This window comes from Anser anser, assembly GCF_964211835.1.
Source record: "Anser anser genome assembly, chromosome: 1".
NCBI classification, from domain to species: Eukaryota; Metazoa; Chordata; class Aves; order Anseriformes; family Anatidae; genus Anser; species Anser anser.
Window position 1 is genome coordinate 202,399,458 of NC_139720.1, and position 21,499 is coordinate 202,420,956.

The following is a 21,499-nucleotide window of genomic DNA, read 5'->3' on the forward strand; positions in this document are numbered from 1 at the left end:
AGTATTTTATAAAGTTTTATTTTACTTCTTGGATTGACATGCAGGAGTTAGATCTTCAAGAGCTGTCTAAATCTGGGATGAAGGCCACCCCTGACAGCTCCATCAGAACAACCAATTGTGATTCAGAATTCATCTGTTTGTCAGAAACAACACTTCCTTAAGAATCAATCAGAAACTGAAACAAAATATTTGCCAAACTAAGACAACAGTATGTTTGTGGACCTGTTCCTCCTACTAATACAGGGGCTGTGATACAGAAAGAATGCAAATCAACTCAGAGAAACTGCAGATACTTCATGCTCATCTCCAGATATCAATAGTCACCCTTGATATTCTCAGTATCATACTTGGCAGTGTCATAGGTGGTGATAGCATGGGAAAACCACAAGAATAAATTGCCTGGAGGGCTCCTGGCGATATGCAATCCTTCTGAGATATCAAGGCAGGTTTGTAGATGGGTGTTTCCATCCTTTGCAGGACATTCATCTATCAGCTTGTCCTTATATCCCTTTGGCCAGTCTGGGTCAGCTCCTGGCTGTGTCTTCTCTCAGCTCCTTGTGCACCCCCAAGTACCTCGCTGGCAGGGCAGCACCAGGAGCTGAGCAGTCCTTGGCTCTGAGTGAGCACTGCTCTATGACAGCTAAACATTGGTGTGTTGTCACCACTATTGTCATCAAAAGTCCAAAGCACAACATTGTGTGAGTATCTACAAAGAAAATTAACTCTCCTGGACAAAACCATGGCACACGTTTAATTAACTCTTCTGTGTTACATGATAAGCACTTAAAGGTTTTGATTCACCATATTATAAAATAGGTTTCCAAATTGTATGGGACAAATTGCCCTCTGAATTTGGATCTTTATCCAGTAGCCGTAAAGGGTGATAGCTTTATATTAAGAGTCTAGCTTTCAGATAGCCAGAATTAAACTAGTACTGGACTTTTTTAAATTGTTTTATTATTTTATAGATTAATCTATTTATAGATTAAAAGCATTTTATTTCTCCAGAGACTATGCCCAAATTTGTTTGCACTCTGCAAATAATTTAATATGAAGTGTCAGGTTTTATAAACCAAAATTTGCAATGTAGCCCAGAAATTAAAGCATTTTCCTGGAAGTCTAAGTTGAAGTCACTTCTCATTTTGATTCGTAGATGATCTTTAAACCATGATCTCACAGAAACAGGAAGCAGCCTCTGGGCTTTCAGGTCTTTTGGAATGGATTTAAATGCCAGTCAGTCCAATTCATATTCTATTGATTTTCTGGCAGACAAGAAATCAAAATAAATAAATAAATAAATAAATAAATAGATGAAAATTGCAGGTGTTTTACAAACAAGGGTTAGTTTGCAAGTAAGAGTTTCAAAAATCTATAGAGAAGCTTTTTCTTTGTTTGATTGATTGATTTTTGTTTTCTTTATTATTAATACTTAGGTATATCGTGCAAAGTAGGAAAACTCATACAGAAGAAATTGCTAGTCCATCCTCATTCTATACTTTCACTTGATAGATAAGATATTGTTACAACAGGTCTTTGAGTTTTCTCAGCGAGAGAAGGAACTACAGTCTCTTTGTCCTGCATGAAAGCCAGACTGTTGGGCAGGGGAAAAGAACCAGCCTTCCTCTTTCTGTTTTGAAGAATTCCTTTGCTTTTGCTCTAACTGCCAGAAATGGCAGTGAAATACAGTGCGTTAAGTTACTGTTAAATGTTAAGTTTTGACTTCAGAAGGAAAACCTGAATAACTAATTTATATATATATATATATTTTTAAGTTCAAATATATCTTAGCTTATATATTTAGGGCATGCTGACACCCAAGCATAAGCTATGAATTAATAGAAATAAAATTTCTATTAAAGCACATTTAAAATAATTTTATGTAAAGTCTGAATTACAGAACACTGAAAGAAGGTTGTCATGGAGATATCTTTCACAGTATCTTGTTTCTCATTAGCGTAAGCTGTTTGATTTTATTCAAGGTGTAGTCTATAGTATGCATGGTTTTGCGTTTTAGTTATTTTAGAAATTTATCAGTTATCACCTCTCTTCTGTGGTAGAGTGGTCAAGGTAATAGACTTGTGCCATCGGTGGGCATAGATGCATTCAGTTACCAACAGAAAAAAATAAAAGAAAAGGAAAACGAAAACAAAAACAAATCAACAACAAAAAAACAACCTCTGAAGTGTGCAGAACAATGAGCAAAGCAAATGTAGATGGGGCTTGGAAATTACTTAAGGAAAAGCTAAATCTCTAAAGGCCAAAGCAAAGAGAAGTATTACAGCCACTTTGCCTAGCATAGACTCATTATAGCTGTCAAGAAACAAGGCATGTTCATGTCGATCGTTACGCCACCTAAGACTAAAAGGCAAGCCAGCTTTACCATAATGAACTCCAATATCTCTGTGGCATGGTAGAGTAAACATATACAAACTGTCATCCAAGTTTTATTTTTAGCGTAGGTTCTGTTGAACCCAATAATAAATCTAGAGTGGTATTAATGTTTACAAGAGACTTCTTTTCCCTCATCTGTTCCTTTATATAAAATAAATATTCATAAACACCATAAAACTTTTCTTAAGGCCAATATATCTTAGGAATATATTTGTAGCCTACACAAGTAATTTTCCATCCTATCAAATTAGCATAATTTTTAATTGAATCTTATCATCTTACTTTTTGTTTTTGTTTTTGTTTTTGCTAATATGGTCAAAGTATAATTACATTAGCCTTTCTCATAAAGCATGATAAAAGAATACTAATCAGACACCAATAAAGTAGACTGCAGAACTACTACATGGAAAACATTAATTTTTTGTTAGGTTGGAAGCCCATTTTTTGTCCATTCCCTCTCTCAGTCTCTCTTTGCTTATGTCTGATACAATTCTCCCTGCATATCCTACATGAATGAGCAAAGAATTGCTCCCTTAAACACCTTTAATCACAGATCTGGATCACATGACAAGTTACTCTGGATTGTTGAGAATAGTGATATGAGGTGGGACATGTAAGAACATATCTGAGGTTAGGCAGGCTCATAAACATTTTCCTGGATAAGGGTAGAGGTGCAATTGTTGTTAACACATCAGTATTATGATTTCAAGGAATCCTAAAGGGAAGTGCTTGGTTTCAGGCTGTCATTTTAATATTTCCTCATTAATGTCATCTCTCAGTTTAAACTAATCACAATTGAAATATCTGGATGTCATTCTTCTTACTGATCTTTTCTTTTGTTTACTCTTCTTTCTCAGTAACTCAAACAAAAATATCATCTTCACTGTCTGTGAATCCCAGTACGTTGGCTCACTTTGTGGCAAGGTCTCTCTATAAATGCTGACGACTTTTTTCCATGACATCTTAAAGACCCTTTTTTTTTTTTTTTTTTTTAGGTAAAACCTCCCATCTACATCTTCATTTGCATTTACATTTCTACCACTGGACCAGTCTTTCCACTGACCCCTCCTACTTTCAGAATATTGCAGCAAAGGTCATATTCTAATCATGTCATATTTTCCTTTGTCTCTTTCATGTGATTCCGTTTTCTCCACCATATAGAATATGCATCATACAAACTACTTTCAGTCTTCATTGTCAAATATTTTTTGTACCTTCACTTCTTAGTCTTAGCCTCTTTAATAAGTGATTTATCCCACATCAAGCTGTGTCAGAAACCACTTCTTATCCTTGACAAATTACACTTTCAAATTTTCTTATTCTTACTCTCACCCAAGCTATTTGGTACAAATAGAGGAACACCACAGGTACATCTGCTAACTTCTCTATTTTTCCTTTCAAATTTCTCTTAGAAATGTTCCATATACTTCTCTGTGTAATCCCTCTGTAGCTTCATTGCTTTCCATGGCTTTGTCTGTCTGTGCTTCAGGGATTCAAGGCCAAAATTTTATGTGGCCCAACTACGCAACCTTGGTTTAGGCTTCACAGGAAATTGCTAAGCTGTGAGAAAGCTGTAAGAAGGGCACTAGAGCAGAGCCATAGGAGGTTACAAATGTAAAATCATGGATAGAGGCAGGGTCCTTGAGACAGGATTGTTTATTTTTTGCGTAATTTGAGAGGTGAAAACATCAAAATTGGAAAGTACGTGATCCTAAAGCGAAACAAACAAACAAACAAAACAAGCAAACAAACAATGAGCTGACGGAGTTGGTGGAAGTCAGCAGCATGGAGAAGCTGTTTTATTGAGCAGGAGAGGCCACCACTTCTGTTCCTGACCAATGTTTGTCTGGCGAGCAAAGACTATTCAAATGACTTAATGGGATGCTGAACTAGTGCTTAGGCTAGGAGTTCATTACATTCTAGCCATCATTTCTGTGTTAGCCAGTAAATAATTGCTTTGCCATTGAAGTTGCATATATTTATTATTTTAACATGCTTATATCCTGCTGGCAGAGCCTCTTTGTGTGAAGAATGATTCTCACAAATAACACAACCAAATGAAATTCATTTGATGCAATATCCAGGTAAATCCTCCCAGCAAATGGTTTATAGACACAATATACACATCTTTGCCTTTTAACATAACTTTAATCTCAGTCACTTTAGGCTTGCTTTTTGAAAAAATATGGGAACTTTTATGCTGCAATATGTATCATTTTAGAATTGAAATTACTGAAGTGACTTACATGAATATAAATCTGGACATGCTGATTTCTTGTGTTTTACTACAAAGAAAACCTTAGTTTTCTATTTCAGTTGTGGGTGTTTAAACTCTCTGAAGTGAGATAAAATGAATACCAGTGGCTTGCATACTAAAACTGGTATGGTATTACTTCATTTTTGTTGTTCTTTCCTCCGTCCATATCTACTTAAATATATATATATACATAATTTTTTTTTTTAATTTTTATTTTTCCTTTAGGTGTTGGCTCTTTGTCTGTTAATAAGAGGAGTCTTAAAACCAAAGTAGTCAATACAGTTTCAAGATGCTTGTTGCTAGCATGGAGGGTTAGAATTTGGAAGGCCCTTACATTATCTTCTAGCAAATTCTTAATATAGAAGAGTGAAGGGACCTGACATTTCATTATGCTATGTAAAACAACTAGCACAATAGAGCATTTATACATGATGAAAGCCTCTGGCTTTTATCATAAGAAAAGTAATAAATCATCTCTGAATCTTGATCAAATTATATCTTTGCTTTTTGCCTATTTAAATGTCACTTGCAGATTAAATTGGATCATGGGTCTTTTTCTTTTTCTTTTTTTTCTTTTTCTCTTTTCTTAGTCTCAACTTTTTCTAAAGTTAGTTTAAAGCAATAATAAACTCTTGAGCAATAGATAGCACTGAGATTTCATCAGAGACTATGAAATCTATCTACATTCTTTCAAAGGGAAAAAAAGATATGGAAAGTTTGAATGAGAAGATGTAAATAAAATAATATGATTTAATTGGAGTTCCCTAACTATATAAGGAATAGATGAGATGTACTCTCTTCAGCATAAGAAACAAATCAGATACATTTATTTCCACAACCATAAACATGATTGTTTATAGTTTGAAAAGCCTTTCTCAAACACATGAAGTTCTATTATGATAGGTATTTTTTCTAAGCAGTTTGCTGTAGCAATACATAACAAAATATGACGAGATAAACATGTTTACAAAATCACAGAATGGCTGAGGTTAGAAGGCATCTCTGGAGGCCAGCTGGTCCAACCCCTGTGTAAACATGGGCACCCAGAGTTGTGTGCCAAGCACCATGTCCAGGCAGCTTTTGAAGATCTCCATGGAGGGATACTTGACAACCTTTATGGACAACATGTGCCAGTACTCCATTGCCCATAAAGAAGTGCTTCCTGATGTTTAGATGGAACCACTTGTGTTCCAGTTTGTGTCCACTGCTTCTTGTCCTGCTACTGGGCACCAGTGAAAATAACGGGGCTTCATCTTCTTTGCACCCTCCCTTCATTACAGTCAGTAATTTTAGGATTACTTATTGGGTAATAATATATTAAAATCCTAACGATGGGATTGACAGTCGATCCAAATTCATTGAATGAAAGCCTTCTAAAAAAAGACCTGCCCTAAAAGTTAGTCTGAATATAAGTTACTTGATTTCAAAAGGCACATGAGAGTAAACACGTTGTTTGGATAATCTGAAAATTAGCTTGGTTGAGGAAAAGTTAGATGTGGAAAAGGCTCTATGATTTCTTTATGGTGAAGGTTTTCAACACAGCCATTGCCCCAAGCATGGAAGCAGCATAGTCAAAATATTACAATGAAATAATTAGGCCTCATGAGCTTTAACTCTTGATATTTAGCACGTGTTTTACCAAGGGCAGAGCAGATTGTTCTGTGGGAAGCAGATCCAATAATGCCTGTTTTTTTTTTAATGCATTTGTCCCATCTATATCCATCCCCCTGTGGTTAACTATGCAATAGTTTCTATAAAACTTTGTAATTTTGAGTCCTTGATGTTTCTTTCAAATTTGGCTGAGATGAAGGGGAGGTGGGGTGAGGGGGGTGGAATGGGACAGTTTTAAGAGGTCTTCTAGAGAAACCGAAAATATGCTTACATATCATTAAATTTATTATTTATTTATTACTAATACAGCAAAGAATATTCAAATAGAAAAACATTTTTTGACATGAAATGAACAAAGGAAGAATTTAGGTTGCATGTGTGTTCATGTGTTATTGTAAGGGAATAAAAATCAAACAGGATGGAGGTTACAAGAGAAATTCTTATAAAGATTATAGGACTGTTGGATTTTAACTGGTGACTTAAGCATTGCATTTACAAACACATGTATCCTTCCAGATACAAGCAATAGCTTGCACATATAGATAACTAGAAAACTCTAGTTTTCTATGAAGATTCTATGAAGATTTCTATGAAAATTCTCTCCCCCCACCCATTACTTTTTTTTTTTTTTTTTCTATACATGAACTCATTTTCATTTGTTTTAGAACATTTAGTTGACCATGCAGGTAATCCTGATGCTGTCATTAACCTCACATGGATTAGTTTTAGACAAAATTCACAGCTGGAACAGCAAGGAACTCTCAAGGATGAGTATAGCTTTACTTGAAAGCCTCATTCGAAAATTTATTGAAAAAAAAAAATCAATACTGACTGTTGGCACAGACAAATATCATTAGGAACAGTTCTGTTCCTTTATTCTGGGAGACAGCCAAAGTCTTAGGGGAGCTGTTATCTCATGCCTCTGGAAAACGGTCAGGACTCTGTTAGAACATAAGGATAAAAGAACTTGAGGCTAGGCTCCAAAATAACTTTACAGCACTTGATGTTAAGTTCAAATTTTGTTCTAATTGACAGTCATTTCTGCCCCCCCCCTTTTTTTTTTTTCTGGGATCACTTCATTCTTTTAACAAATTAGATTAAGATTTAAGATAGAAAAATACTGCCTTATTTAAGTTATATATGAAAAGCTGTACAGTTATGGCTCTATAATTCTATAAGGAAATCATTTAAAGTTCTAGATTTGTGAAGGAGTGCTTGCATAAGAAACCTATCTGGTTGAAGGAATGTATTTAGTGTGCCAATCCAAACTGAAAAAAAATATATATATTTATTCTGGCTTGGAGCTGTACTACTGATAACTGGTCTGGCTGATCACTTTTGTTCCAGCATTTCGCTACAACTCCTCTTGCATTTTTACAGCAACTTCACTACAAATGATGGTTTCATAAAGTATTAATTCTTTTGAAAGTAAAGACCTGAAAGACCCCAATTTTCTATCATAAATCCAATAAATACAACTGAAAATTTGGGTCTCTCACTCATTTTTTCCTGAATTAAATAAAATCATTTAAGTTACACCTCAGTTATCCTAATGCCTCTTATGCCTCTTATGTAAGAGACAATGTATACCAATGTAAGAGAGTTTCATCTCAGTTAAAAAAAAAAAACAACAAAAAAAAGGTTTGAGGTTTGATTATTTCTCTCTATGTAAAAGAGAAAAAGAGTTTGTAAATAGCTTTTGAAATAGTTGAGTAGAAACTGTTCATTTGAATATATACTTGATACAGGCATTCACTTCCTTCCTGGTATTCAGTTTTGGTATTATTCTCAAGAAATTGCTGCAACAGATTGTCCTCTGGCAATTTTATTTTTAAAAGGGGAGTAAAGGTGAGGAAGAAAAGGAAATTATTTGTCTTAATTCATTGCCATTGATGTCCAGTGTTTACCTAAAGAGGACTTTCGCTTTTCAGATTCCATTAGCAAACTTCTAGAGAAATATTTTACTGCTGTTTTAACTAAAGGGGCACCGGTGCCTCGATTTTTCCTAGACAAGCTTATTTTTTCAGCTCTAAGAAATCTCTGTCTGACTGACTCTGTTCCACGTATATTTTCCGATTTTCATTTCTCCAGTTTCTATTCACTTATTAACAAAATCAAATTGTACTCATAGTGATGATTTTATTTTATTTTTTCCTCTTAACAGATCCTTAAAAAGATCTGTTTGCTAAGAATCTCTATAGAAGATATCTTACCTAAAAAGCATATCTTTTAAACTTTTTAGTAAAATATCTATTGATGTATGTGTCTAATAAATAGGAAGAATTTTAAATGGAGACGTTTTCTCTCTGGTGGACTTTTAACATTAAGGATGAGATTCAACTCTTGTTATGGACACCCCACTTAATCCAAAGTGATCTAGTGAACTATTCGAATGTCTAAAGGTATGTGTCTACTATAAATTGAACTGAATAGCTCTCCAAAGTCCATTGTCTGTATTGACTAGATCTCCAAGGTCTCATTTGCTCTAAGGCAGCTGTATTATGCCAACTTAGTTTTCCTAAGTTATTCTGCTGAACTTACAGCTACCAGTAAAGAAGGACTTTGTTCTCATGTAAATCTCATTTGTGTTTTAGTTACTCAGACACAGTTTGGTATCCTGAGAGCTACATATTTTAACCATATTAGCACATAAAAATACTATTATTGTCTTACACAGTAGGCAAAAGTCTACTTCAGCCAATGTGCTGCCTCTCATAGTGAATCTAATAGCAGGTGCTTAGGCCGGATATTATAATAAGATAATTAACACTTCCTTAGGAGTATCTTCCCTAGAAATTTTGGCTTGGGGTCATCTTGAGCCAAGATCTGTGTTTTGTTTTTAATCATTCCTTGATTTTTTTTTTCTTCTGTGATTTTTTTTTTTGAGTACTTATAATCTTTCAGCATCCACAAAGTCCTGACGTAAGGAATTCCAAACCTTGAAAAAATAAATGTCATTCAAGAAATGCAACATTGCTTGATCTTTCCATTCACATGTCCCTGGAAAAGCCAATGTACAAATTATGCTACAGTTATTATTTTTCCATGTCACTGCTGGCTTCATAGACCTAAGCTATGTTTTCTTTGAAGTATGCCATTTTCCAACTGAAAAGTCATTCTTAATAAATAAAATTTTCCTTACCTTTTCTAGCAGTTATCTACAGCTTTTGTGGTTCTACTATATCTGGTGATTCTGGAACTTGAAGAACTCTCTCACTTCTGTGATTTACCCATGGAAATAATTTAAACTGCATCTATTTTCCTGTTGTGTGCTGAATACAAACTGTGATAGCTTTGGAGATATTGAATAAAGAGATAATTACAAGTCCTGTAATTATGTCATAAATTGTCATAAAAAATACAGAAGTAGTTATAAAAAATACAAAAAACATATCAGTCTATCTGTCTATATCAATCTTGTTGCAGGGCGTACTCAGATACATTTGAAACAAATGATAGTAAAACTTTAATTTGATCATTCTAAATTTCCCACTTCTAGTACTGCACAGAGAAACAGCTTAACTGGTAAGATTTCTGAGCTATAAGAAAGAGGTTGGACTAGACCCCCAAGTTCATCTTGAAATTGTCCTCCCCTTTCCTGGTAGGTGAGAAAAGCTAGGAGATTAAAAAAACCTGTTCTTAATACATGAGTAGAGCCAACTCTTAGCAATCTAGAGTCACAGCGGGACAGGGTAGTTTTAACAAAGGAAAGATGTAGCTAATACAATGTTTATTTAAATTAATCTGTAGAAACATATTTAATACATCTTTTTTGAATTGGTAAATCTCGTGAATTGGTTTCTTTAGAAATTTGACATAGCTTGATATAGGCAGTATGGGCTTTCTGTAGACTTTTCTCCAGACTGTGGTGTTAGGGAAGAAATGTGGTCTATATTATTGTGCAGGCTGCTAATGTACTTACGCATAATCAAGAATTGACTGCCTTTATGTAGAGTAAGTATCTTTATGATGATGGCTAGAACAGGGTGAGTTGGGGGACGGATGGGATTTGCTGCAATTTCACATTATGTTCCAAATATTTTGCCTATAATGATGTGTTGTATCCTGTTATTGTTTTATATGCTCATTAAATATTTTGTTATATCCTGTAACAGGCAAAGTATCTGTGAAACAGCAAAACAAGCCATTTTTTTCCACCCTTAAATGCCTTCAGATGAATATTACCTCAAAGTGTTTACTTTTTTTTTTTTTTTTTTTTTTCTGTTGGGGTCTCAGGTACAAGCTATACTTCCTTGTGGCAGCTGCATCCCCACAAAAGAGCAGGCATTGCTACTATCCTTTGACTTAGCTCTGAGGACCCCATTGGGCTTTTAATGTATAAATGATTAAAGCAATAAAAAATGATTGCAACATTTAAAGCAATAACATTGGCCCAGATGCAGTCTCCAGTTCAGTGAATTCCTAAACTGCTGGAAGATGTGAAGGTATAACCATGGGGACAGTCATTCTAGACCTACCACTTTCTTGGACTCTTTCTCCTCTTTCTCTAAGCACATATGCCATTACTCCTATTTGATTCCTGGAAAAAAAGCCTTCACTGTAACGAAAGTATTCCCAAAACTCTGGGAGGAAGACAAGACTAACAAGAAGAAAAAGTCTCCGAGAGTCATACTTGCATGGCTGACTGACAAATGCAGAACCAGGTGAGGCTGGAGGAAGCACAATGAAATGCTTCTTACCTTGGCAGATATATCCCCCTCACATTTTGTTTTGAGCTTCCCGTACCTATAGGATTTTTTGACAGAGAAACTAACAGTGTCATATTCCTGCTCCTCCACCTGGTCAATCAGAGCTGCTTCCAAGTTATACCTCTGCCCCCAGATTCTTCTGTCAGAGGAAGACACCCCTGTGACCTATTTTTTTTTTTTTTTAAATACTCTTTTCAGGCTTAATTCAGCCTCTGACTTGTTAAGAAATCATTCCTCCTTTCTATTCTGCCGTGGGTAGCTTTTATTATCTGTTCAATTTGACTAAAAGCACAGCAAAGCCAGGATCCTTTCCTCATTTCTATTGGTAAATGGAATTGATAAAAATTGTGACAATTAATTAAATAATGATAATTGACAGAGCATAAAGATATTAATATCTCAGGGTTTTGACAATAGCTTGCAAATGCAAGAATATTGTTCCATGCAAAAGTCCGTCTGTCTGGATCCTTTTTGACCATTGTAGTCTCTAAAGCATGAACGTTTTTCAGATTTGATCAACTGTTCTCAAGATTTTTCTGAGACCAGTGAAGGCCCTGAAAGGTCAAGCTGTTTCAAGCTGAAATATTTAAGCCCAAATCCAAGCATTTAAGCAAGTACCTTTGTCTACGTAAGAGAGTCCTATTCAGTCTCTGGATGAAATATTTTCCACATGGGTCCCTTTCTTAAATCAAGTAGAAGGTAGAAGTTCTGAAAGGGAAATGATTCATATTCTTGTCCTCTACAGTAATAAATAATAATAACAACAACAATAATAATAATAATAATAATAATAATCTCTATTTACCAGTCTCTGGAATATAATTCAGGTGCATATCGACCATCTATACTGACAGCAGATATCTTTGCTGTGACAAGAACTTTTCAGTGGATGATACAGAGTGGATATAGGGAAAACTCAATCCTTTACTGTATGTGTGTTTCTGGTTTGGATGTATGCTTTAAAAAGCAGGGGAAAAAAAAAGAAAAAAAAAAGAAAAAAAAATAACTGATTCAGAACAGAAACTAAGAGTGAGTAGATTGAGTCATCAATATCTTTAAAAGAGCTTTACACTGTGTTTACATTTATTTCCAATGTTTCTTATGGCCTGGTAGAGACACAATGGCAACCTGTCTTTGTAACAGCACACATAAAAATTTCTAAAGACTGAATGAAACAAAATATACCAAGTAATAAGGATAAATATAGGTTCTTATCCTATTTATAGATTCAGGTTATTGAATCTGTCATTTATGAAATTCCATAGATATTGTACTGTGTGCATGGTTGATCCTGGATTACTCATTTATTGTGCACTAATTTTTATTAAAGAGCTCGTTGATTGAATAAATTACCTTACATAGAGTTATTCAACTCTTAAATAAGTTAAGAATTACAGGGGAGGAAGAAGATAACCTACAATCAAGTGAGGAAGTGATGGACCAGGTTGGCAACTAAAGGGTACAGCTGATTTGTACAGGAGACACCCTGAAAACAAGTCCTTTGTGGGAAGAAGTCCCTTTCCCACTGTACATGGATAAAGTGCCTAAAGGAAAGGATTATGAGGTAAGTTCTCATACCTTTTGTGGGAAAAGGACAGGACGAGTGGGTGTCTCTCTGAAGTGTCTGTATGCTAATGTATGCAGCATAGGGGAAAAGAGGAGGAATTAGATACCTGCGTGCAAGGCTATCATCTCATGAGGATCACAGAGACATGGTGGGGTAGCTCACACAGCTGGAGTTCTGTAAAGACAGATGCTCTTCAAGTTTACAGGCTTTTTAGGAAGGACAAGCTGGGAGGGTGAGGAGGGAGATTTGCCTTTGAGATAGCAGAAGGGATGCATGGAGCTCTACCTGGGAATGAGAGAGGAGACAGTCTGGGACTCATCCATCAGGATTACAGCACAGACCAACATTGTCAGTACCTGGTTCTAGCCACTTGATCAGGAGAAATTAGATAAAGCCTTCTTCCAACAGAATAAAGAAGCCTCATGTTTGCAGGCCCTGGTCCTTATGGGGCACTTCAACCACCTGAGTAGCTGCTAAAGGGACAACATAATAGGACGCAAGCAATCCAGAATGTTTCTATAGTGCACTGTCAACACAAGAGACTGATGAACCGATGAGAGACTACTTACAAACAACAAATAACAGGTCAGGGATGTGAAAACTAGGAAAGCTGCAGTGATCATGAAATGGTGGAGTTCAGGATCTTTGGAGGAATGAGCAGGGCAAAAATCAGGATTAAAAACCCAGATTTGAAAAGAGCAGACTTTGGCCTTTTCAGGGAAATATTCTCCTATGAAGAAAGGATGTGAGAGCTGGGATTGTTCAGCCTGAAGTACAGAAGGCTCCAGAGAGACCTCATTGCAGCTTTTCAATACTTAAAAGGGGCTTATAAGAAAGATGGAGAGCCACTTTTTGCTCAGGCATATAATGATAGGAAAAGGGGGAATGACAGTGAGGCACTGGCACAGGTTGCCCAGAGAAGCTGTGGATGCCCCATCCCTGGAGGTGTTCAAGGCCAGGTTGGACAAAGCCCTGGGCAACCTGATCTAGTGGGATGTGCCCCTGCCCATGGCAGGGGGGTTGGAAATGGATGATCTTTAAGGTCCCTTTTAACCCAAACAAAAATGTGATTCTATGTTTTCCTGGGAATCAGTCCTGAAGAGATGGGGTCAACAAGAGCTGGTTGATTTTCAAGGATCATTTCCTGCAAGCTCAAGAATTGTCCTACCTGATGTGCAGCAAGTTCAAGGTTCCACCACTTCAAGGTTCCTTTAGGTTAGGGAGAATATTTACTCAGGCACATTTAGACATAATTAATTGCTCTCAATATTAATACATATAAAAGTTATACAATTTCCTTAGTTTTTACGACACTTTTGAACAGTGATGCCACAAATATTAGCTTTTTTTTTTTTTTTTTAATGAAAAGATTTTACACCTGGCTTCTTTCCCCTCTGATATACAAAAGAAGAAAATCCTCACTTTTTCTTCCTTCTTCCTTCATGCTGCTTTTCACTCTTGCGGTCAGTCATCAGCCTTATACATTTACAGTTCTTGCAGTTCTTGCAGTTCTTGCCCGATAAGTGTTCATGGGACCAGTTTTAAAATTATGTACACAGTTTGACTCAACTGAGTTGAATGTGCTTGAATCCTAAATATAACATTAACAATGTTTCCCAAAATTCTGTAAATTTTACTTCCTCAGGAGAGAAGGGAATTTTAAAAAAGTATGAGCATATAGTCAGAATCCTCTTTTTTTTTTTTTTTTTTTTAAATAGCTACAGTATTCCTCTCCTGGTGGAAAGGAATTTTAGATCTCACATTATGAAAACAGCATTGCCTTTCTGGGATCCCAGTGTGAGAGGCTGAGCTAGGAAGGGGATGATAAAAGAGTGCATCCTGTTTACTGAAATCAGAAGAACATAATTAGAGCTGCCTAGGAGTTATGCTATTTTACAGAACAAAGCAGATCCTGGACCCCAGGAGTGCAAAGGTGATTAAACAATTCTCTGTGTGCTTCATGTGGGTTGTGACTGGTAATTTGGGTTTCATGTTATGCTTATGTAATCCCACTGGGCTAACTGATGGAGTCCTCCTCACCCCTACTTCCTCCACTACTACACTTTGCCAGCCAGGTTTGTATTCTTGCTGCTGCCATGCTTTAGTTCAGGGATTATAGAACCAAGGGGTGAAGCAAACACTTTGCTGAATCTAATGGAAAATGGTCCCTCTGGTGTTCACAACACCTCAGACTCACCACGCAGCCAAATCCATGCCAACCCAAGGGAAAAGGCAGGACTGCATGACCAATGCAAATGGCAGGTAACAGGAAACCTTTTTTTTTTTTTTTTTTTTTTTATCAGTCTGTCTTAGACCAAATTAAGAATAGCAAGTTATGAGAATTAGATATTCTTCCTGACTCTGTATGTCCTGAGTTCCTATATGGCTTGAGGTCTGCTCATGCCCCAGCAAAGCCAGAGGAAGTTTTATCATTTACTTTGGAAATAACATATATTACAATAAGAAGTGTTCTAGGACAAAGGGAACATTTTTACTGTTTGTACAACACTGAACGTTGCAGCATTCCCATCACTACATGTGGAACAGGAAACAACTCAGGCACCAGGGCTGGCAGGAGGAGATATGAGATAGAAGTGAGAACTGTGCAAAACCAGCCAAAAGTCATTCTGCAGTTGCTTTCTTTACATTCATGATGATCTCTCCCTGACATGTTGTGTTGACTTGACCTGTCATTCTATGATAGATGGATCTGACAAGTAGAAATGTCCCCAGGGAATAATATTGTTTGCAAGTGACGCAGTGTCATTTACAGCGTCTTGAAGCAGTTTAAACTTTTCCCTGGCCAGTAAACGAGTCTGTCTGCTGTCGGAGGAGATTACCCTCTCCACTGTGTCTCCTGGACAACTGTGAGCTCTGGATGTAAAACCAATTGCTCCTATCTAAATATTACTATGATATTTGATTTCCTTTATTACTAAATAGAAGCACAGTGTGGAGTCTAAAAGCCAGTGACTACTGCTATTCACTCTGTGATGACAGCATTTGTGGGACACACAAGGGGAGGATTGTATTGCATTAATCTGTTCACTAAGGACTATCGGAGAGAGACCTTTTACTTGGGTAGATAATGATTGGACAAGGGGGAATGGTTTTAAACTAAAAGAGGGGAGATTTAGATTAGGTATTAGGAATAAATTCTTTACTCAGAGGGTGGTGAGGACCTGACACAGGTTGCCCAGAGAAGCTGTGGATGCCCCATCCCTGGAGGTGTTCAAGGCCAGGCTGGATGGGGCTTTGGGCAACCTGGTCTGGTGGGAGGTGTCCCTGCCCGTGGCAGGGGGGTGGAACTGGTTGGGCTTTAAGGTCCCTTCCAATCCAAGCTGTTTTATGATTTTATGATTCTATGGGTATAAAAAAATAAATTGCCCATACTGTCAGTCTTTAAGTAGCAGATAAATAAACATCATGCCCCATGTCTGATTTGGTCTTCAACATGTTTAGGAATAGCTTTTTGCTCTCACTGAAGGGAAAAGGAGAATCTCTAGAAGTGGAAATAGATTAATCAGAATCTTCTTGACCTTCTCTTCTTTCCCCTCTCCCTCTGCCCTCGTTGCGGCCAAGGACATTAGTCTTTCTGGAATATTCTGGGGAGAAAAGAAAGCCTTATATACCAGATACTGAACTGAGTCACATGCAATTTATATCAACTTTACAACACAGCTAAAGGCACCCTGAATTTTCTGTACCTAAAGTTTCTATTTCTAAATAAGAAGTAGGAGAATGATCTCTATAATTGTGTGTTTTTTTTTCTTTTTTTTTAATTAAATAATTAGCTGACATTTGATGCAACAAGGATTTATTTATTTTATTTTATTTTATTTTATTTTATTTTATTTATTTTTCCCCAGTCTATAAATGTCCTTGTATTTCAGGGGATTCAGTTTCTGCTTCATAGAATCATAGAATCATAGAACCATAGAATCATACAACGAAGCTTTACTGAAAGACACAGAAATGGGTAACAGAATTTGGACACAGCTTTCTTGTAGAAAATCCTAATTTAATATTTACATTTAGAAATTTTTACTTTTCAAGTAAAAATAGGTTCTTGGGAGGAAAGAATGACAAGTTTAGGTGGACTAATAGACTGATTTGAAAGCCAAAGAAATATGTGATAAAAGTAGTTTTTGGAGGAAAACAATTAGTTTCCTATTAAAATAAAAGTGTTTTTAATGGGAATAGTCAGTCATCTCTAATTAGAAGCAATTGAAGTTAACAGTTGCTTCAGTTCAGTGTTTTTATATGTGATGCTGGTGGGGATAAAGCTATTATTTAACATTTTAAACTGCATTTTAAGGGCCTCATATTGATAAGCCATGCCGTTGAGAAGCATTGTTATGGTATTGAAGCTTACTTAAGGCATTCATGCTGTTCTTTTGTCCTCATGTGCCATTGCTGGTAGCTGTTTCAGCTTTGCCTGTGTTTCAGATCCACTGCTGAACACAGATACTCAAGACAGGCAAGGAACCATAATCACAATTGATGAGACTATGCTGCAGTATATAAACCTATGGAGTCCGACACAATATGCTTGAATATGATGGAAGACAGATAAGCAAACAGAGTTAATTAAGGGTCTTTTTCTCTCTATAAGGATCAGAAATTATTATTATGAGAAGATTTTGAAATGAGAAGTTACTTTCTGTTATCTGCATTTTCTGTAGCTATAGGAAGAGTTTCTTTATGCCTCTGTTTAGCATGTCATCACCTTGCCTTAGTGTAACAGAAGCTTAACTCTTTAAATATGGAAACAGAAATTCAGTTCAAGTGAAACATGGATATGCTCACAAAAGCTAGTACCACACTGAGTCTCTCTGGGTGATTACTCAAGTGACAAACAACAGTAGGAAAAGGAGAGAAGGATTCATATTCTGGTAAACCACAAGTGGCATGACAATCAGATCTCTCAGTCTTGTGAGTGTACGAGTGGAAAGTACACCAGTTTCCCCTGCCAGTGCTGTTGATGCAGGTGTGAACACTGTGAGTGGAGGTTGCCTGGCTGTGTCTTCAAAGAAAGCATCAAAATGTACAGTGATTGATGAATTAAGCTGGATTCACAGGAAGAAACTCTTTCAGCAATGGATCCCTATTGAGTTTGGGGTGGGTTAGGGGGGCTACAGGGAGGCTAAACAGCATGCTCAAGTGGACCTGGCACTAACAGCATTTAGGAATTCTTACTTTTATTCCTAGTTCTGCTATGAGTCTGTTGTGTATGACCTTGGAGAAATTCTTTTCTCCCTTTTTTGTCCAGCTTGTCTCTTCAGACAGACAAACCTCAGTGAGTTTGTGAAAGCCTCTCATGCAACATGACCTAACCTCTTCTGTTGGTGTCTCTGCCTCCAAAGAGCTAACACTCCTGTCATTGGTAAAAGGCTCAGGTCAGACTGCCTTCTGTTCAAAAGACAAATGTCTGCACCTCACTTAAACAGAGGTCTTGCACTGGCTCTCTGCTGTCTGTATTCCACTGGGAACTCTTCATCCTTCAGAAAGAAAGAAAACAATCCATACATGCCAGAAAGACAAATGCAAAAACAAAGTTCTTCTATTTGCTTGCGTTAAATGCATACATCTTGAATTGTTTTGGTCCATTTAAACATTACAATACCAAAACCAGTAATCAGCTCTTCTGGATAATTTTAGAAACTGTCTTTTCAAAAGCCAGCAGTGGTGTAGTAGTGTGAGAGTAATGAGCAGTGACAAATTATTTGTGCTATTTCCAAGGGAAACTGTTGGCATTAACTTGATGCAGAGTCTTTGTTACTTTATGAATAAGAAGTGCAGTTAATACATTAGACTCCATGTGTCTTCCAACCCTACCCAGAACCTAATTACACTTTATGGAAAGTTAAGTAGGCAGTAAACTAAGTGGTATGGAAAGTGCATACAGTAAAACTCTGCTGGCTGCAAACACTGAACAGTTGTTTTGTCCTTCTACTTTGGAGAACTTCATAATTATACATTTAGTACCACCGAGAGATCCACTGTGCAATTACACAGCTCGGCAATAATGGCACCAGTCAATACTCAAATACAAGGAGCCACAGGAGATTAAAACAAGCTTAACAACAGTAACGTAAAACAAGACAAGAACCTGTAGTAGGTCCAGGTGTCACTCTGGTAAAGAGTTTTATGGAGGTTTGTTCTGAATTGTTCAGTTAAGAGGAAAGAGTTAGAATAACAGTTTTGTCCCAAAATGAACACAGCATCATCCCAAAGCTTCCAGAAAGAATCAGACTGGTTTGGAAGGAACTGTGTCATCTGCTGATGAGGGGGGACAATGTTGGGACTGTTCACCTGCACAGCCCGTTTGCTGACTTGTACTGCACTGGGTGGTGGCATGAGGGAGGTGTGGGTAGCAGGACTGGAACAGAAATTGGGCTTTTTAACCCACCTAACTAAATCACCCAGAGAGTTCCTACTTCCAAATTACCTGAGCATCTCACAGCCATTATGAAATCTATTGTCACAAAGTCTTTGTAAAACTCTGGGATCTAGATATTTCACCCAAATCTTAGGCACGAGCAGGAAATCCTGACCTGTGTTAGAGCGAGATACAAGCCCTTCTGAATGAGATTCCCGCTTTTAGGAGAGCTGTGTGAGGAGCAGCTCAAGCTAAACATAGGAACTGATGAGAAAAGCAGAATGGTTTGTGGAGAACAATAGAGGGAGCCTATATTGGGTCACAAGAAAGCTCTAAATCTGATTGATATTCCCAGTTTGTAGGCTGTTATCAAATAGTACACCCGTGTTGACTCTGATCTTTGCAGTAATTTGGATGCTAAGTCCTGTTCATCTACAGCTAGTTATCTTCTTAGGGAGTTTAGCTACTGTTTGCCCTGACTACATGAATATTACATGCTCTCAGTAGTGCCTTCCAAGTGTTGAAGAGACACCATCATTTTATATTTTATAATACAGTGGCCAACTCTGTAAATATTAATTAACAGCTTCTCCAGACTTCTACACTACATCGATAGCCATGTGGTTTACTGATGGTGTTACATCCCAACATCTTTAATCTACCAGGAAAAACCACAGTTACAAAACCTGCAGCAGTTTCCCAGTTCCACCTCTTGCTGAAATTGTGCTGAAGTCCAAACCCACCCAGTTTCCACAGGATGGGAGACAGACAGAAGAAGGGAACATGGCTCAGCATGTCTGTGTTTACTGCATGAATTTAGGAGATGGGATGATTTCCTACGGCTGGATAATTTCCCAAGTCCCAAGAAGCCTTCTTTCCTTTCTCTAGCTCCTTTTCGCAAACTTCCATCTCTGTCTAGCTTCTCATCTCATCTATCATTTTTATTTTTTTTTATGCATATTTGAGTCTGGCAACACATCCTTTCCTTCTGCTCTGTTAGAGCATCCTTTCTTTAAACTCTAGGTATACTTCTTAATTACGTTGGATATAATTTCCTCAGAGTCCAATTAATCACACTGTCCAAACTATCTATGACATCAGAACTGGGCTTTAGCTTTCAGAACTAGACAGCAGTATTTGTGAAAGTATACTTCTAACAGTGAGCAGATTAAATGCAAGCCTGTCTAATACTTACTACAAGTATTTACCTTTAGTGCTGCTATCAAGAAACCCACCACCCTGTACTTTCTTCATGGGAAGTTTCTTTCAGAATTAGCTTAAATCAAGCCTGGGAAGAGACATGATTCAATCATTCTCCTGCTTAGTTTGAAACTCATTTGTAGACTTTTTAATGCATCCTTTATTACATTTATACATCTTTCAAAGTTCTTTAAGGATCTGCTTTCCTTTACAGGTGGGAGTGGGAACTGCTGTCTCTCAGCAACTGCTTACCAGTTCAAATTAAATTGATTTTATTAAAATTGCAACGACACTCTCAGCATACTCAGCTCGTTCATTGTAATAGAACCCTGAAAATACAGAGCCTCTTGTCTAGAAACCTTAATGTATATTGCATGTCTAGGTCAAATCAATTCTTCCAATACGCCTGTGAGAGAGGTGAATAGAAATTCTTTCAAGACAGACTCTTTTCCAGGCTTGCATTTAGTTACTCAGATATATTTATAGCCTTGAAAAAAATCCTGAAGCTGTCATTCCTGAGGAATAAATCCCTATGTTAATTTTCCAATGTTAATGTTGTTTCTCGTGTGTTTGGAATTACAGACCTGTGGCAGCAGTTGCCAGTTCCAAACTAGGGACCTGGTAGGTATGTGACCATACTTCAGAGCCTAAGCAAACATATTCTGCCTTTCAGCAGTGCATAAATTGTAGTTTCTTCTTTGGAGTTTGCTCAGATTTGGCTGAGATAGAGGAGGCTGGACATGTCATCTGCAAAATATTCTGTAGGTGTATCTCTGCCTAGGTCCAAAACCTACAACCCAATGTAAATTCAAAATTAAATCTTTACTTATTCATATTATATCTTTAGCTGGCAAAGTAGTCTGTGTATTATTACAGTGTTCTATAGTGAGCAAGTTTTGTATAAACCAACTATCAAATGCATACTCATTCAGACAAATGTTTCAAAATTTGTCTTTTCAAATCACTTTTCCACATTAAAGAGGATCTATCTGTTCTCTTCAATGAAAGTTTCACTAGGACTAGTTTTAAGCTGACAATATATATCTTACCTCTTTCTTTCCAGAAATTTAACAGGTCAAAGGTGTTATTCCATTTTCAGAGATACCTTAAATATTTAAAAACATATTTTATATGTATTATCATTAAATCAATTCAATATCATTCCCCATTCTCATTCATACCTTCATCTATGCTGTAAAAACTGCAATATTCATTGCATTCACTTAATTTGACTTGGAAACAACAGTGCTTCTCTCAAACTACATATCCCCATCAGCAGAAATAGATGGGTGTGTTGCTTCAGAAACTGCTGTGCTATGAGACAAATCCAGACATCTAAATAGTGATATAAACAGAATTTAGGTGTCAAAGGCTTCAGTTTG